At 39.8% G+C, this 19527-nt stretch overlaps 1 protein-coding gene across 1 annotated transcript in view; it reads left to right on the plus strand.

Annotated features, from left to right (window-relative positions):
• The window catches only part of HEME2 (Uroporphyrinogen decarboxylase), a 233720-nt gene that overhangs the window by 95050 nt on the left and 119143 nt on the right, over positions 1-19527 (plus strand). The gene's annotated exons all lie outside the window — the stretch shown is intronic.

Raw genomic sequence — 19527 nt, forward strand, 5'->3', positions numbered from 1 at the left:
GCATGGTTTTTTGTATTAACTGTTCTCATCTGAATAAGCTTAGCACTCTCTCAATTGAACGAGGTTGATAAAAATTGTAACCACTTATATTAGCAGACCTAACAATTCTTTCAAAAATAGATATCATAAGCAAGTCAAGTTGACGAAATATTGGCTAACGTGATTGCTGATTTTTCTTGGTCCAGAGCTTGTACTATGAAACTAGGGTTGCAGCAGAAGCTGTTTTATTATTTGAAAAATCACATAAGTTGTGTTAATATTGACTAACTTGGATTGTGTCACTGTGCAATAGTATTGCTGGTCAGATGTTATAGATTGCACAATACATGGATAAACGTAGTTTTACAAGTTAAGTTGCATTACATAATATAAGTAATATGTTTTGGAGATAGGGGACGGGGTTAATTAATCTCACTCAAAACTTCAGAAAAGAATTAAGAAATCCTCTACTAGAGTCTTTTCCTTGCACAACTTGAAATAAGTCTCACCTGTCTTCTTGGCATTGAAATAGTCCTATGTTGAACAGGTTTTTGGAATGTAGGTGTTGGAAACAGTAACACAATCCTTAGAGATTATGTGAATTTCGATTATTCACTTGAGAAAAAGATGAAAAGTCTCAAGAGAATGAGAAGAATGATGAGGAGTCCATGAGACCTCTTGGAAGGTGAAACCAATGGTCATGAATTGATGTATTGATATTTATCATATGAACAAGAAAAGTATCAATACATCAATTCATGACCACCTTTTATATTATTTCTCTTTCATTGTGGTGTGTCCAACAATGGTATTGGAGCAGTTTTTTTCTCAAAAAACCTTATACCTGTTTCATTTGCACTCCACCTGCTCGATCGTTTTTCTCTGGTTTGGAATTCCTCTGAGCCACGAGTTTTGTGGTCCTTTTCCCTATTCTTGGCACTCCAAAAACCCTTGCAAGTATTCTCTTTCTCCATAGGCTGCACTTACACTATGGGCCACATTCTTTTGCTGGCTGGTGGTTTCCAGCTTCCCTTGGGCCATATGATGCATCCCCACTTATTGCTGAATCGAGTTCTCATTTGGTTGATCCAGTGTTGTTAAAAGCGCGATTTAATCGCGCTTTTTTCAAAAACGCGCGCGTTTTTCCCTTTGCCGCATAAAACGCGCGTTTTATTCGAAAAAATCGGCAATTTTTTTTATAGCGCTTTTTTCCGAAAAAAGCGCGCTTTTTATCGAAAAAATCGCCGAGGGCGCGGGCAGCGGGCTTATAACTTATGAAAATCGATTTTTAATTAGTCATTTCTGACTGTCGCCGCGCGGAGGAGGAGGAGACGCCTTGTGGAGAAGAGCTGAAGGGTTTGGGAGCGAATCCAAGTGTTTTTAGGAGAAATCCAAGACAAGATCACCAATTTGTCCATAAAAACGGTATGTAGATTAATTTTTTTTTGTTTTCCTTGTTATAAACTTTGTTTTTCATTGTTTTTGGTTGAGAAATTTCATATGGGCACCATTTTCCTTTTGTTTTAATTGTTTTTAAAGAATTTTTTGTAATTTTTCATTGATTTGGGATGGGTAACTTGGTATGACTATGGGAACCAATTTTTTATTTTTTTTAAACATTGTTTATGTTTTTTGATTTTCATTGTTTTTTGGCATTTGCCATTTGGTTGGGTAACTTGGGATTTTGGAAATAATTAACTTGTAATTTTGTAAATGGTAAATTGTAATTTGTAATCCTAAATTCCTATTTCCTAATCCTTATTTTTCCATAGGTTTGCAAATTCAAAATTCAAAAACAAACATGCCAAGGAAATCGGATCCTTTCTGGGAATATGGTGAACCTAAAGCTCCGAATGATAGACAAAACTTGAATTGCAAGTTGTGTGGAAAGGAGATAAGCGGGGGGGTGTACAGGTTGAAGTACCACCTTGCACAAATCCCTGGACATGATGTGGGGCCCTGTATAAATACAAATCCTGAACTTATCCAAAGAGCCATGAGAGCATTGGGAGAATTAGAGCACACTAGAGAGGCCAAAGAAGAACTCAAAAGGCAACTAAGAAGGTCAGCTGAAGGAAGTGGACCAAGTGGCACTGGTTCTACTGCAGCGTCAGTCAATCCGTTAGCTGCATCATCATTTTTTGTTCCTCGAACCACACCTGGTTCACAACCAACTATCGGTTCAATGCTAAAAAGAACTGAAAAAGAACAAGCTGATAGGTTGATGGCAAAATTTCTCCTCTGGAGTGATATTCCTTTCAGTATTGTAAGGAATAATCCATTTTTCCAACCTGCTGTTGATGCTATTGCCAGTGTTGGCCCGGGGTACAAAATCCCTTCTTATCATGATTTCAGAGGCCGGATTCTTCAAGAGGAAAAGCGTGACTGCACCCAAAGATTGGAGGATTTTAGGGCATCATGGGCACAAACAAGATGCACTGTTATGTCAGATGGTTGGACTGACCAAAAGGGGAGAACCCTTATAAACTTCTTGGTTAGTTGTCCCAAGGGGACTATGTTTATCAAATCTATTGATGCAACTCATCAAATCAAAGATGCAAGAACTTTATGTGATTTGCTGGATGTGTTTATTTTGGAGGTGGGTGCAGAAAATGTTGTCCAAGTCATAACGGACAATGCTGCAAATTATGTTGCTGTTGGTAGAATGCTTATGGACAGGCATCCTACTTTATTTTGGACACCTTGTGCTGCCCATTGTATTGATTTGATGTTAGAGGACATAGGGAAAATTCCCTTTGTCAAAGATATTGTTGACTCATCAAAAAGCATCACAAAATTTATATACAATCATACATCTGTGCTTAGCTTGATGAGAAGATTCACCAACAACAAAGAGTTGGTGCGCCCCGCCATTACACGGTTTGCGACGAGTTTCATATCTCTTCAATCCCTTTTGAATTCTATGTGGGATTTGAAGAGAATGTTTCTTTCAGAGGAGTGGCGTGCTTCGTCAATGAGCCGCAAACCAGAAGGAGAGGCGGTATGCAGACTAGTTTCATACCAGGAAGACTTCTGGGCGGGAGTGCAGGAGGTGTGCGCCGTTACTGAACCTTTGGTAAAGGTTCTTCGGTTGGTTGATGGTGAGAAGCCCGCAATGGGCTATTTGTATGAAGCCATGGATAGGGCCAAAGAAGCCATTCGGTCCTACTATGATGATAAGGGAGATGATGGGTTTCAGAAACAACTCCTTCTATGGGAAGTGATTGATGAGCGATGGAACAACACACTCCATCGTCCCATTCACGCTGCTGGGCTTTTCCTGAACCCTGCATTTTCTTATGCATGTGGGTTTGATTTTGATGCTGAGGTCGTGGATGGATTATTATCTGTGTCCAGAAGATGGTGAGATCTCCAGAACAACGTATAGAGATCTCTAAACAAATTGAGATATATAAGATGTCAGGTGGCACATTTGGCTTTGAGATGGCTGTCACTGATAGGACGATTAAAATGCTAGGTATTTTTTAGTTTGTACTTTGTAACTTTGTTTCAAATTTCATTGTCTCTTCAAATTCCATTTTTTTCTTATGTTTATTTAAAATTTTATTTGTAATTTTGTTGTAGACGCATGGTGGAAGATGTATGGTGGCAGAGTACCCCTTTTGCAAAAGCTTGCCGTACGCATCCTCAGCCAAACATGCAGCTCCTCAGGATGTGAGCGCAATTGGAGTGTATTTGAAAAAATACACAACAAGAAGCGCAATAGGTTAACACTTAAACATTTAAAATATTGCAAATTTCCAAATAAATTTTTGAATTCATTAAACAATATTTTTTTTATAATATTAATTATTAATTATTATTTCATGAACTTTGTACAGGTTGGAGTCCCATAGACTTAATGACATGGTCTATGTCTACTACAATCTTCGATTGTGGGTGAGGCAACTAGAGAGGACACCTGATATGGATGCCATCTCATTGGATGGGATTGACACCACTGCTGAATGGAGGGTTGAGACCGAGAGGCCTCTCATGGATCCCACTGATGATTGGTTAGTGCAGGAGGAGGAGGAGGAGCAGGTGGAGGAGGAGGAGCAGGAGGAGGAGGTGACACCGCCTACCCGGGCTACCACTACCACCAGTAGAGGACGTGGTCTCCGTCTAGCTCCTGTAGCTGCTACTACTAGTTCTTCAGCTTCTAGAGCACGTCAGACTCCACTGGCATTTCCACCAGCACAGGCACCAGCTTCTACATCTAGAGGGAAAGAGAAAGCTGTGCCATTTTCTCGCAAGAGGGGCAGAGGAAATCAATAGGATTAGACTTTCATTTTATTGTATATGACATTATGACATGATGAGATACATTATCATATTTTTTGTTGATATTTTGAGGCTGAGTTGGGACTCAGGACTTACTATTCAGGACATGATTCAATGTTATGTGTGATTTTAGCGCTAGAAATGATATTAAACATCTTATATATTAGTTTTTTTATCATATTTATGTGTCAATGTATTTATTTTATGTTGTAGATGGTTTAGATATTAAAAAAATTGAAAAAAATGAAAAAAAATGAATATTTTTGTGCCAAACGCTTTTTTCCCGCTTTTTTCCGCTTTATTCCCGGCGCCGATTTAATCCCGCTCGCGCTTTTAACAACATTGGGTTGATCCTTGAACCAACCAGACTGCACATGAATATGGAGGTGAACACAAGTGAAATAAAATGAGAGGGAAGATCTGAAATTCTATGAAGGTTCGTTTGGCATGTAGAGTGGGCCTGTTGTCTGCCTGCAAATGCAGGCTAAGTGAGAAGAGGTGGTATTAAAGAGTTGCTCGCCACACTAATCATTTGTTCCTTGTTACCCACCAAAATTGGGCAACCCCATGGGAAATTTTTTTCTGCTATCTTGGATAGGCAGCCAGCAGCCCTATGCATTGCTTAGTATATGATGACATGCCACATTCCTTCGCCATTTGCACCTTTCATACACCTCTCACCATTCGGCATTCTTCTTAAAGGAAGGTGGGTTACCACTCGATAGAGACTTTAACCATTTTGCAATCAAGTACGTTTTACTTAATGTTTTGGGCATTCTAAAATGGAGAAAGGGGTGATATGAATGATTGACTGATCTTGACTGTAAACTTGTTCTCTCACCTTACCAAGGGGGTTCGTATTTGGGCCTAGTCAAGTGGGACCTCCTTTGAGGCCTTAGGGTTATAGGAGGGACACTATGTGGGAAAATTGGATTGAAGTAGCATGCCCATGACCATTCCATATTTAACACTTCATCATGCACTTGATTTCACATCCATCCTTTGGGTTTGTTGTTAGTGGTTCATTGGGACTTGGCACCCTCATATCCACATGTTATGAATCTAGCTCACAAAAAAATAGAAAAGATAGATCAACGCCTTAGAATTAAAACAGTGCGAAACACGCATATGGATTTCCAATGAATGAATTGAATTGATGAGCAAAATGAAGCTTAATAATAATAGAGAGATATTTACAGTAATAGAAACATCAAGTTTCTATTAGGAAATAGAAACAATCAGTTTCATCTGAGAAATTGCTAAAAAGATAAAAATAGCAACAACTAATAAGAATGAGCATTAAACACTAAATAGTATTATTCTAATACCCTCCCTTAATGCTCAATCTATTTACAACACCAATAGACCCTCTGAATTTTACAAACTTATCAGGACCAAGAGGCTTGGTGAAGATGTCTGCGGGTTGCTCTGTTGTGGGGACATATCGCAACTGAATGGATCCGTCTTCAACAAGCTGGCGAATGTAGTGGCAATGGGTTTCCACATGCTTTGTTCATTCATGAAAGACTGGATTCTTGGCAAGTTTGAGCACTCCCTGATTATCACAAAACAAGGGAGTAGGACCTGTCTGGGAAACATGCATATCCGCAAGCATACGTCGAAGCCAAACTGCCTCACAGGATGCCTTAACTGCTCCCTGATACTCTGCTTCTGTTGAGGAGAGAGCCACTGCTTGCTGCTTCTTACTAGTCCAGGTGACAGCACCTGATCCTAGACTAAATACATATCCAACTGTAGATTTACGGTCATCCACTGAACCGGCCCAGTCAGAATCTGTGTAACCACTGAGTATAGGATCGGAACTTCGAGTGTATAGGAGTCCATAATCAGAAGTGCCACGCACATATCGTAGCACACGCTTTGCTGCTATCCAGTGATTAGCCTTAGGAGCTGACATGAAGCGAGAAATGTAGCTCACTGCAAAACTGATGTCAGGTCTAGTGGCAGTAAGGTAGATGAGGCTGCCCACTAATTGCCTGAATAAAGTTTCATCCACAAGGGGGGAGGATGACTGAGCTGAAAGTTTGAGCCCTAGTTCCATAGGAGTCGTGGCCGGTTTGCAATCCTGCATTCTGAACTTGTCCACAAGATTTTTGGCATACTTGGACTGAGAGAGAAAAATGTTGTTCTCAGTCTACCAAACTTCAACCCCCAGACAGTAATGAAGAAGTCCCAAGTCTGTCATATCAAAGGTGCTGCATAAGTCTTGTTTGATCCCATGGATCAAATGTGCAGAGCTCCCAGTAATGATAAGGTCATCCACATAGACAACCACAAACAAAATATCATCACCAGTATGCTTGATATACAGGTTTGCATCAGATGGGCTCCGCTGAAAGCCATGATCTGTCAGGTACTGATCAATTTTCATGTACCAAGCCCGAGGAGCTTGTTTCAATCCATAGAGTGCTTTAGCTAATCTACACACTTTCTGTTCTTGACCGACAATCTTGAATCCTGGAGGCTGCGTCATGTAGACTTCTTCCTGTAAGTCACCATTTAGGAAAGCACTCTTTACATCCATCTGATGAACTTTCCAATTGAACTGAGCTGCTAGAGCAAGGACAAGCCGTATGGTACTCATCTTGGCTGTAGGAGCAAAGTCTCCTCATAGTCGATGCCTTTCTTTTGTGAGAACCCTCGAGCTACAAGACGAGCTTTATACTTGTCTAGGGTTCCGTCAGCTTTGTATTTCACTTTATACACCCATTTGCAGCTGATGGGCTTTTTCCCTGCAGGAAGATCAGAAAGGGTCCACGTGTGATTCTTCTGAAGACTCTGGAATTCAGCTTCCATAGCCTGTTCCCACTCAGATGTACCCTTAGCCTCTGAATAGGTTTGAGGCTCAAAAACACTGTGTAGGTTAGCCATAAGAGCAAAATTTACTGTAGACTACTGTTTGCTCTTATGTCTAGAAGTTCTACCTTCAAGGAGCTCATCATCCCGGAGATCACCAATGGTGTTAGCCCACCATTTAGGCCGAAGAGTAGAGGAACCAATATCGGGAGGAGGTGGAGAAGGCTCAAGAACAATAGGTGCAGCAAGAGGAGGGTTATTTTCCGGAGGAAGCTCAGGTAGTGTATTATCAAACACTGATGCTACATCATCCCTCCCATCAGGTGGACCTACCGGAAGAAGAACACTGTGAGACTGATCCTCAGAACACTGCTTAGAAGAAGAAGACTGAAAAAATCCTCTGTCTTCATCAAATACTACATCCCGACTGAAGCTAAGACGACCAGTGGCTATATCTATTAGTCTATAGGCCTTGTGATGATCATTGTACCCTGTCATCATGAGTTTCTGGCTTTTGGAATCCAACTTAGAATGCTTAGCAGCTGGAATCCAAACATATGCAACTGAGCCAAATACTTTGAGGTGACTGATCGTAGGCTTACGGCCAGACCAAACCTCTTCGGGGGTCTTCCCCTTAACAGCCTGAGTGGGTGATCGGTTAAGAAGATAAACAGCAGTAAATACTGCTTCAGCCCAGAATTTGTTCGGAACACTCCTGTGTTGTAACATGGAACGAGCCATTTCAACAACCGTGCGGTTGCGGCGTTCGACAACACTGTTCTGCTGAGGAGTGTAGGGTGTAGTTAACTGGCGTTTGATGCCATGAGTATCACAGAAGTTGGAAAAAGCAGAAGAACAAAATTCCCCCCCGTTATCTGTCCTAAGAGTCATGATATTACAGCCAGACTCTTTTTCAACTAAGGTTTTAAACTTCTGAAAGGTACTAAATGCATCAGATTTATATTTTAGAAAATACACCCACATCTTTCTACTGAAATCATCTACAATAAGCAAAAAATATTTGCAAGCAGTGATAGAAGATGTATTCATAGGACCACAAATATCAGCATGAATTAACTGGAGTACCTTAGATGCGCGCCAAGATTCTCCATCCTTGAATGAAGACCGATGTTGCTTGCCAGCTTGACAGGCGCCGCATACGCCCAACTGCTGAGTTTGAATATCAGGGAACCCTGACACAAGTCCCTCCCGAGAAAGCTGAGAGAGATACTGCATGTTTAGATGCCCATATCGCTGATGCCACAAAGTGCTGATTGGAGAAACACGAGCCACTAGAGCCACTTCTGGAGAATCACCAGTGTCAAGAAGCCTGTATAGACCATGATCTTCGAGGCCAACAGCAACCGTAAGACTAGTCTCCCTGTCGATAATAGAGCACTTGTGCGCACTCAACACTACATCAAGCTGAGGAGAGTTCCTCATAATCTGGCTGACAGACAGCAGATTAATTTCCATACCAGGAACATAGTACACATTCAGGAAGATGAGTCTGCGCCCACCAGACTGGATCTGAACTGTACCTCTGCTAACCACTGTGTACTTTTCACCTCCGCCAAATACCACAGAATCACTGAAAGATGAGAAGTCAATAAACCAGTCACGCCTGTGAGAGAAATGGCGTGATGCACCAGAGTCAATGTACCAGGCAGAAGACGGGACATGATCTGAAGACCTTTTAGCCATAAAGGCGTAAAAGGCAGAATCTGTCGGCTCAGAATGTTCTGCAACATTTGCTGTCTGATGGGGCCCTCCCTGTTTTTTTTGTTCAGAAGCAATCTTCTGTCGGCAATCTTTCTTCATGTGGCCAAAGTTGTGACAGTAATTACACTGCACACTTTTCTTCCTAGCCGGATCAAAAGGCTGCGAAGAACCTTTCTGCTGAAAGGACTGAGAGGACTGATATTTGGCAGCAAAAGCATTTTCTGAGGACACTGATGAAGCACCACTACCAAACTGCTGTTTCCACCGATCCTGCTGCAGGAGTTTGGTGCATAACTCTGGAAACTTCAGATCAACATTTGTGGTGGTAATGTTGAGTCACGAGTGTTTCTATGAAGTGTTCATAAGATTGCGGTAGACTTTTCAGAGTAATGACTACCATATCTTCTTCCTCCATGGTCCGACCAATGGCTTCGAGTTGATCTCGAACGTCTTTAATCCTGTTAAGATGTTCCTGTAACGACATATGTTCGTCCATCATGATGGAGAACAGCTGATTCTTGAGAAAGAAAGCTCTGCTCTTGTCGGATGTCTCGTGCAGTTCCTTAAGATGTTGCCAAATTTCAGCAGCTGTTTTGCCGGAAGGAATCTGCGGTAACTGATCATCAGTGACAGAAAGTTTGAGAAGCATAACAATCTCGATTTCGATCATCAAACTTATCTTGATCGGTACCAGCTGTACCAGGACGGAGCTCTTTGGCCAAAACAAGCTGGTCAAGACGTCTATATTCAAAAATGGTCAACATTCTTTGTTTCCAGATGTTATAATTTGTGCCATTAAAGCGTTGACTGCCTTCCAACATCAGATTGGTTAGCGAAGCCATCTGCACGTTTCCCAAGACACAGAAAATACCAAAGAAATCTGGCACGGATTTTAATGCAGATGCTGGCTGATCTTGGACAAAAATCTGACAGGTGCTGGTGTAATAGAAAATATAACCAGAAATCGGTCTGAGAAGCGGGTTCAAGAAATTATATATATAGCATGATCTTTTACTGAAATAACTTACTCGGCAAAAATCCCCACAGGCTTTCAGCGCTACCTGAAACACAACAAACGAAGATACTCACACTTGATACGTGTTACGTTATCTGCTGTAAATGCTCCACCAGGCCGCAGACCCTCACACATCTGCGTAGACTGAGAATGAATGTGTATGCCTCAGTGAGTATATATGTTTTTCAATGTTCAACCTTCAGTATATAATATTCCTTTCTCTTATCTGCTCATATTACAGCATGATACACGTACAGGAATATAAAAAAAAATTCAGAAAAGAATTCAGAATATGGAGTTCAAAAAAAATGCCGCTGTTTCTCTATGCCTTTATTGATGGCTGTCTCAACAGCATTCCGACCGCCGACAAGAAGACGAGCAATAACCTCAGGATTTGTTTCTAAGCGCGCGGTTCCAAATACTTCCGCGATGCCTTCTTGGTCACTGTAATGCCTTCTTGGTCACCGCAGTTCGATATTGAGTTCCGCTTTCTTATCAATATGCTGTTTCTCTTTGATTCAACGATGTGAGTCGGAGAAGATGGCTTATCAGGAATTGACGAGATCTTTGAGATCTGTGGAGACCACGGGTACCCTGAGAATTGCCGGACCCCTCGCCCTTCATCTCGAATTTCTGTCACTTTCTTTGCCGCCGATGCAAAAACCAACGAAGAAAATCACATTGAATCGTTTAATGCAACCACAATCAATCGATTGCAGGCACGTAGTTTCCACGGAATTGCCTAGATCCAAAAACACGCACAGTGACCCTAATAGAAACTGACGAAGAGAGCAAAAAAAATTTCTCCACAGAAGAGCAATTTCGAAATGAAGTACTGAATTTTACAAACTATGAAAAATTATTTCGAAAAAAAATCCCTGTGCTCTGATACCATAAAACAATGCGAAACACGCATATGGATTTCCAATGAATGAATTGAATTGATGAGCAAAATGAAGCTTAATAATAATACAAAGATATTTACAGTAATAGAAACATCAAGTTTCTATTAGGAAATAGAAACATCAAGTTTCTATTAGGAAATAGAAACAATCAATTTCATCTAAGAAACTGCTAAAAAGATAAAAATAGCAACAGCTAATAAGAATGAGCATTAAACACTAAATAGTATTATTCTAAATTCTAATAAGAATTCAGCCTCTTTGAGGGGGCTACCTCCTTTACATTACACAAATGAATGATTCTTTGATGATTCAAATGACAAAACCTCCTTCCTATATATAAGAGTCTAAGGAGTCATAATATAACCCAGCCGACCTAACAATAATAATATAAAGGCACAAAAATAATAATAGAGGGATTCTATGGGGCACAATAATAACAATATGGGGACAACAGGGGCACAACAATATTAATAAGGGATACAACTACAATAGTAATGGGGTAATCACTAGTATTATGGGGACCTAACATGCCCCTCTCCTTCAAAAAAGTGTTGTCCTCAACGCTTGAGTAGTTCTGGATGCTTCTGTATAAAATTCTCATCCTCACATGTGGAATCTTCAGCGGATAAGTTCTTCCACTTGATGATATACTCTGAAATTGATCGATTTCGTAGCTGTCGAGTTCTTGTTTCTGTCACTGCTTCCGGTTCCAATATAATTTTTCCTTCCTCGTCAAGTTCTGGCAATATTGTTTGAACTGGGAGCTTGTCGCCTATAACCTTCTTTAAACATGAAACATGGAAAACTGGGTGCACTTGAGAAGCTGCAGGAAGCTCCAATTTGTATGCCATAAGTACCAATCTTTTGCAACACCTTGTACAAACCATAATACTTTGGTGATAATTTATTATCCTTCTTAGCTTGCTTGAGGGACATTTGTTTATATGGTTGTAGCCATAGGAATACCCAATCACCTACATCAAAACTTCTTTCGCTGCGATGTTGATCTGCCTGTTGTTTCATTCTATTCTGCGCCAACACGAGGTTATCCTTTAAGAGTTGGAGGACTTGTTGTTGATTCTCGATGTGATGTTCCATTGATTGAACCTTAGAATTTTCTCTTAAATATGATGTGATGGATGGTGGCTGATATCCATAAAGTGCCATAAATGGGGTAATTTTTGTTGCTGTATGGAAGGAAGTGTTATACCACCATTTAGCCAGAGGCAACCATTTGACCCATTGTGTCTGTTTCTCAAATTCAAAGCAACGAAGATATCCTTCCAAACATTTGTTTACTATCTCAATTTTCCCATCAGATTGAGGATGATAAGATGAGCTATGAGCTAACTGAGTACGGAGACAAGAAAATAATTTTGTCCAAAAATTTCTAGTGAAAATGGGATCTCTGTCACTTACAATAATCTTTGGGTTTCCATGTAGCTTTTGAATTGTTTCCATAAATGCAGTAGAAACTGTACTGGCTTTAAATGGATGTGATAATGCACAAAAGTGTGCATACGTGGTAAGTTTGTCAACTACCACCATGATGACACTCTTTCCCTCAGACTTTGGTAAACCTGTGATAAAATCCATTGAAACCTCCTCCCAACGTTGGCTTGGAATGGATAAAGGTTGTAATAGACCCAGGGTCTTAATTGTTTCAACTTTATTCTGTTGGCAAACCAAACATTTTGCCACAAACTTTTGAATATCCGATTTAAGGCCATCCCAAAAAAATTCCTTCTTAACCCTGTGGTAAGTTTTTAAAAATCCTGAGTGCCCTCCTAAGGGAGAAGTGTGCAATTACATAAGAATCTTTTGTTTGAGTTGGGAATTCTTACAGAGGTATAAACGATCTTTGTACCATAACGAATCATTTTTCCAACTAAATGTATCAAATGTACTGGAATTTTGTTGTAACTTTCGAATAAGTGCCCACACTTCTTCATCATTCTTCCATTCCTCCCTTGCTTCATTTATCCAATCTGGTTGGATAATAGAAATGGCGCACAACAATGCTTCCACATCCTCATCCTTTCTTGAGAGTGCATTTGCCACCACATTTTGCTCCCCTTTTTTGTAGATGATTTCAAAGTCATAACCCAACATCTTTGTGACCCACTTTTGTTGCTCTTCAGAGGATAATCTTTGTTCTAAAAAGTATTTAAGGCTATCATGATCCGTTTTTACCTTAAAGTGTCTTCCCATTGGGTAGAGTCGCCATATCTTAAGTGCATGTAGTATTGCCAACATTTCCTTCTCATAAATAGCTTTGTGTAAAAACTTTCTCTTGATTGGATGACTTTCAAAAGCAATGGGTCTTTCATCTTGTATTAAAACAGCACCAATTCCATTTCCTGAAGCATCACATTCCACAATAAAGGTTTTTCTGGAGTCTGGTGTAGCTAAGACCGGTTCCTTGGCACATTCCCTCTTTAAAATGTCTGAAGGCCTTTGTTGCTTCCGGAGTCCATGAAAATGCATCTTTCTTCAATAATGTTGTTAGAGGTGCTGCTATTCTCCCATAATTCTTAACAAACTTGCGATAATTCTCTGTCAACCCCAGAAATCCTTGCAGATGCTTTATGGATGTGGGGATTTTCCATTCCTTAATGGATTTAATTTTGCTAGGGTCTACCTTAACTCCTTCATGAGATACCATGTGACCCAGATATTCCACTTCTTGTACTCCAAAGAAACATTTGGATCTTTTTGCATATAATTGTTTCTCCTCCAATAGTTGTAGCACCCTGTCAACATGTTCAACATGATCCTTCCAAGACTTGCTGTAAATTAGTATATCGTCAAAAAATACTAACACAAATTTTCTAAGGAAGGGTTTGAAAATGGAATTCATCAAACCTTGAAATGTAGAAGGTGCATTGGTAAGGCCAAAAGGCATGACCAAAAATTCATAATGACCCTCATGAGTTCTAAACGCTGTTTTCGGAATGTCTTCAGTCTTCATTGTGATTTGATGATATCCTGAACGAAGATCCAACTTGGTGAAGTAAATTGATCCATGCAATTCATCTAGTAATTCATCAATGATAGGAATGGGAAACTTATCTTTAATAGTGAGCTTGTTGAGCTCCCTATAATCCGGACACATGCGCCATGATCCATCCTTCTTGTGCACCAATACTACTGGAGCAGAGAAAGAACTTTGATTAGGTTGAATTATACCAGCCTCTAGCATTTCTGCAACCATACGTTCAATTTCACTCTTTTGGGCATAGGGATATCTGTACGCCCTGATGTTTGGAGGAACACTTCCTGGAATTAGATGAATAGCATGATAATGATCACGAATAGGTGGGAGACCTTTGGGAGTCTCAAATACCATACCTTGGAATGATTGTCCAAGACTTTTTGGAGATCTGGAGAAATAGATGATTTCTATGTGGAAACATCTAGCGAATATAATTGTGCAATTACACCTCTTTGTTCCTTTTTTTGAAGCTTTGTCATACCGTTAGAGCTGATTATCTTTCCCGATTTCCCTGAAATACCCATTAATTCAACTTCCTTTCCTTCCGCATAAAATTTCATGAAAAGTTCTTGAAAATTGAAAACTATTGTACCCAGGGATTGTAGCCATTGGATTCCTAGTACAACATCAATACCTCCCATTGGAATGGAAAGCATTGGGCTAGTCAATACATATTCTCCCATGGATAGCTTGATATTATGGCACTTTCTAGAGCAATTTATTGTTCCTCCCTTTGCAACCATCACTTGACACTCTGGTGCTGGATATCGGAAGCAATTCAATTCTTTTGCTACCTTACAATGAATAAAATTGTGGGTACTTCCTGAATCAATCAACACTATTACCTTTTTCTTCTTGATTTGTCCTTCTATCTTGATGGTTTGAGGAGTGGTAATTCCAGCCAATGCATTACAAGTTATGGTCGGATTCATTTTTTTTTATCTAGGCTTTGTTCCTGTTGTATATCCTCTTCTTTTGACCTTTCTTGCTCCTTTTCTTCTTCCTCTTCACAATCTATGTAGAATAATTTCTTCTTAGCACACTTATGACCTTTAGTGTATTTGCTATCACAACTGTAACAAAGCCCTTTTGCTCTTTTTTCTTCCAGTTGTTGTGGTGTCAAGCTTATAGGTTGTGGAAGACTAGGGGCAACAACACTTCAATCTTTATAGTTGTGAGTGGTATGCTTCCTGGTTGCCATAATTTTGCTTTCCATTTTTCTTGCTAACCTGAATGCCTTATCTAATGAATCAGGTTCCCAAAGGCGAACATCATGTTGGATATTATCCTTTAAAGTTCCTATGAACACATCAACCCTATGCTCCTCTGGAATATGTTTTACCCTTATGTTCAATTTTTGGAACTCCTCAATGTGCTCTATTATTGAACCCTTTTGTTTGAGACTTATCAATTGGCTAAAAAAAGTGTTGTTTTTTGTATCTTCATAATGTGTTGTCAATTCTTCCGTAAAAATTGTCCAAGTGATAATTTGTTTGCGAGAGCAAAGCCATTGATACCATACAAATTGATTTGGTTCAAAATATAAAGTTGCAATACGTATCTTTTATGTGTTTTGCACATTATTGAGATCGAAAAATTGTTCCATTTGTAATATCCATGTTGCGGGATCCTTGCCATCAAACTTCCTCATATCGATTTTTGGAATATGGTGGGTTTTCGATCCAACGTTAGAGTCTATGAAATCATGATTAACATTTCTTTTGTTCGCATCATGAGTTTCCTTTGTTACCCTTTCACCATTAGTAAGTATTTCTTGTAGAAAATTTGTCAAATCTATCTTCAAATTGTCAATCTTAGCTTCCACGCCATTCATCCTAGCTTCCACGCCCTTTATCTTAGATTCCACGCCATTTATTTTAGCTTCTGTTAGCTTTTGTGAGAGTGAAATTTGTTGCACTTGGTCTTCTAATTTTGATATATCATGTAGCATTTCTTCCTCTTCTTCATGAGTCATGTTAGATCTTTCAGGTTGCTTACTAGGTGTTTGCATTTTCTTTTCTCGGGGCATCAGTTACTGATAATAATGCTCTATTATGCCCTTTGAATTCCTTCAAAATAATTTTTCAAACCAAGCTTAAGCAAAAATTTAAAAAAATCTACACACTTTTTTTCACTTTGTAGGAGCTCGATATTGCCTTTGATGTATCTTTGTAATTTCGGATCATCCAATTTTGAAATTGCGACCTGCAGTAGCCCTCTGTGTCCTCTTTCCAATGCCACTAGTTTGATCCCAATTGGATTATCCAAGGAAGAGTTATGCCAAATCTCCCACAGTGACTTGATTATAGACTAGTTCAGTAGAGCGAACTTGTACGACATGCCACGTGTCCCTGTTTCGACTTTTGGCTCTGAAAAATATATACAAGAAATTACAGTCCATCCTCTTTTTGTGCCTTCTTATGAAATTTCAATCCGATGCTCAGAGAGAAAGTTATGACAATTTTCCCTAGGTCACCTGTTTGGAATGTAATTCAGGAGTCTGCAAAAAGACCAACTTCCTCAGATCATATCTCCGCAAATATAGTGCAAAAAGCTTTGAAATTCGGACCCGAGGTTCAATGCGATTTCGTCTCAAATGGGTTCTTTTCGCTTCTGAAACGTCGCAGGAAAAAAGTTATAGCGAAAATTCCATGATGACTTATTTGGAGCAGTGAAACCCTAGAATCCAAAGCTCTGATACCAAATGTTATGAAACCAGCCCACAAAAGATAGAAAAGATAGATCAACGCCTTAGAATTTAGCCTCTTCGAGGGGGCAACCTCCTTTATATTACACAAATGAATGATTCTTTGATGATTCAAATGACAAAACCTCCTTCCTATATATAGGAGTCTAAGGAGTCACAATATAATCCAACCGACCTAACAATAATAATATAAAGGAACAAAAATAATAATAGAGGGATTCTATGGGGCATAGTAATAACAATATGGGGACAACAGGGGCACAACAATATTAATAAGGGATACAACTACAATAGTAATGGGGTAATCACTAGTATTATGGGGACCTAACACCACATTTTTGAGTTAGGGCCCAAAAACTTTTCCCTGGATGTTGATGAAGCTAAAAGAAGGCTAACAACATACGCTAGCCACAATTAAATAAAAAGAAAAGTTAAAATGCAAAAGATGGCCAGGACATTAATTGGTATGTCAGCAAAAGCCTAGCATGAGCTCTACCCCTCTCATTAGCCATTACTCAATTCCAAAGCACTAGATGCTCCATCATGTAATAAATGAACCCTTGCATGTCCCAACCCTGATGAGCGAGATGTCGACTCATCATTAAGGGGTAAATAAATGCTATATCATTAAAAACAAACTTGGACACTTGAGTTATGCTCCTTATCAAAGCATTATAAAATAGAAGTAAACAGGACACCAGAGGGGTGGAAAAGGCAAGCCGAGGAAGGGGTAGCTCATGCTTGCATGATTACTCCCTCCATACATCTATACACTCAGGATCATGGAACTCCTTCAGCTAGTCCCATGACCATGGCACCTAGCCATGAAGCCTTTCCCCGCCATTGCTACCACTATAAAAAACAAAATTGAAGAGTTGACCTTGGACACGTCACCTCCTCTTAGGGGCTAGAAGCACCTAATAAGGTTGACCATCTAGCCACCCCTAACAAGGTATGGAACACTCTTATGAGACTTGGTCTAGTTAGATATTTGAAGGTGATCCTAGTTTAAAGTCTTACTATGCCCCTAACAATTAAGTATGGTCCACTATGATGCATCTATGGTCGTTGTCTCTAATGAATGGTAACTTTGACTTGAGTTTGAGTGGTTTTGCAAAGTGGTCCTTCACAGATCAGTAGAGGCCTTGAAGGCACACACTCCATGCCTACACTCCACATGATGTCAAGGCTGTACTACACTTCTAGAGAGCAATTATGACCTTGCAGATGCAGTGTTGCCCCTCCATAGCCACCCCTAACAAGGTAGGGAACACTTTTACGAGACTTGGTCTAGTTAGATATTTGAAGGTGATCCTAGTTTAAAGTCTTACCATGCCCTTAACAATTAAGTATGGTCCACCGTCCACTATGATGCATCTATGGTTGTTGTCTCTAATGAATGGTAACTTTGACTTGAGTTTGAGATGGTTTTGCAAAGTGGTCCTTCACAGATCAGTAGAGGCCTTGAAGGCACACACTCCATGCCTACACTCCACATGATGTCGAGGTTGTACTACACTTCTAGAGAGCAGTGATGACCTTGCAGATGCAGCGTTGCCCCTCCATAGCAGAGCGTTGATGATTCCAACTGTTGATTGACACCTCAGAGCACCCCTAATACTAAAACATTGAGCTCACCTTTCTTAATGCTGGAGATTCTTGATGATATACTCAACGGACCCAGCATGCCCCAGGCTAGCCTGGACACTGTTTGATGGGCATAACTTGATTTGGAGACTATATGACGATTGTCATCCCTGGGATGACAAGGGAGGGCTTGTACTACCTCCTAGAGCCCCAACACTTGAGAGAGATTGTGCCATGTTATCATTATAACCCCCTTTGAGATGACATAGCGCACTTAGAATAGGATTTTGACACATGGAGGTTTTTTTAGGCATGACTTGAAGGCATCCTCTCAATCATTTAGTCAATTGTGATGATTAGAGATGCATCTTGCCCATTTCATGCATCTTCGGAGCTTTATTTTCCCTAAAAGGGCAGGCCGTCATGCTAGAGAGGAGTTTCGACCCACACGTGTGGGCTTTTAGTAGATTATTTTATTGCGTTGAGCTATTGGGTTGGATTGTAACCCATTTTCTTCATGTACACTCAAAATTAAACTTGCCATAGAGCTTTTAGGCTAATTATTGAGAGTGATTGATCTCATATAAATAGAGGATCACTCCATTGTATCTTTTCATCATCAATCATGGATTTTGGCCTCCTTTGGAGAGCTTGACTTAGCCTTGTGTAAACTTGCTACTTGTGGAGATGTAGTCTTTTTGGAGCTATTTCTATTGGAGATTTATTTTTGTCTTGAAGATGTCTTTTTGGGATCGAAAGAAGGGTTTCTCATGTTTTTTTTTCTTTTTTATAAGTTTAATTGCACATTCGTATTGTGTTTCATGTAATTAATTATTGCTAGGGTTCTTTTGTTGATTTTTTGTAGCATCAGGAGGTATTCCTCGATGGCTAAGGAGGTCTCCAAGTCGGCCTAAGGAATTTTTTTTTTTATATTTTGAAGCATTAAGTCTGCCCAAAAAGTCAAGTTAGGCTAGGCAGGTGAAGGGACGTGTCCCTTGGGGTATTTCACCCCATTCGACTTTTATAAATAGGCATTGTGATGCCTCATTTCTACACCATTGAAGAAAACAAGTTTGAGCAAGAAAAATTGATTTTTGAGATCATCCTTTTCTCTCTCTTAGGCGCACATGTGGAGGAGCAATTGATCGAGTTATATCTCTGTTTGACTGAGTTAAATGGGCATTGACTGAGCTTTTTGACCTTAGATTTGACTACAAAAACATACATCATTGACTATGGGCCGCATGGCCGAAATTTGACTGTAGGCTGACTGGTTGACCAATGTTGACTCTTGGCTGTTTTGGATGGTTTGACCAACGTTTACTTGCTAAAGATTTGACCAGTTTTGATTGGTATTTGACTTGGTTTATGGGCACCAATTTTTGGAGAAAATTGTTGATTTTGTAAACCCTGCTGAAGAATAATTTCTCTTAAAGAAAAGTTGTTGGGTTTTCTCCTAAGGTTTGGTTTCCCAAGGTAAAATATTGTTTCTATTGTGTATGGTTGTCTTTCTATG

Source organism: Pinus tabuliformis, chromosome X (genome assembly GCF_031772625.1).
Source record: "Pinus tabuliformis cultivar Carrire ecotype Pingquan chromosome X, CPIR1, whole genome shotgun sequence".
In the NCBI taxonomy this organism is placed as follows: Eukaryota; Viridiplantae; Streptophyta; class Pinopsida; order Pinales; family Pinaceae; genus Pinus; species Pinus tabuliformis.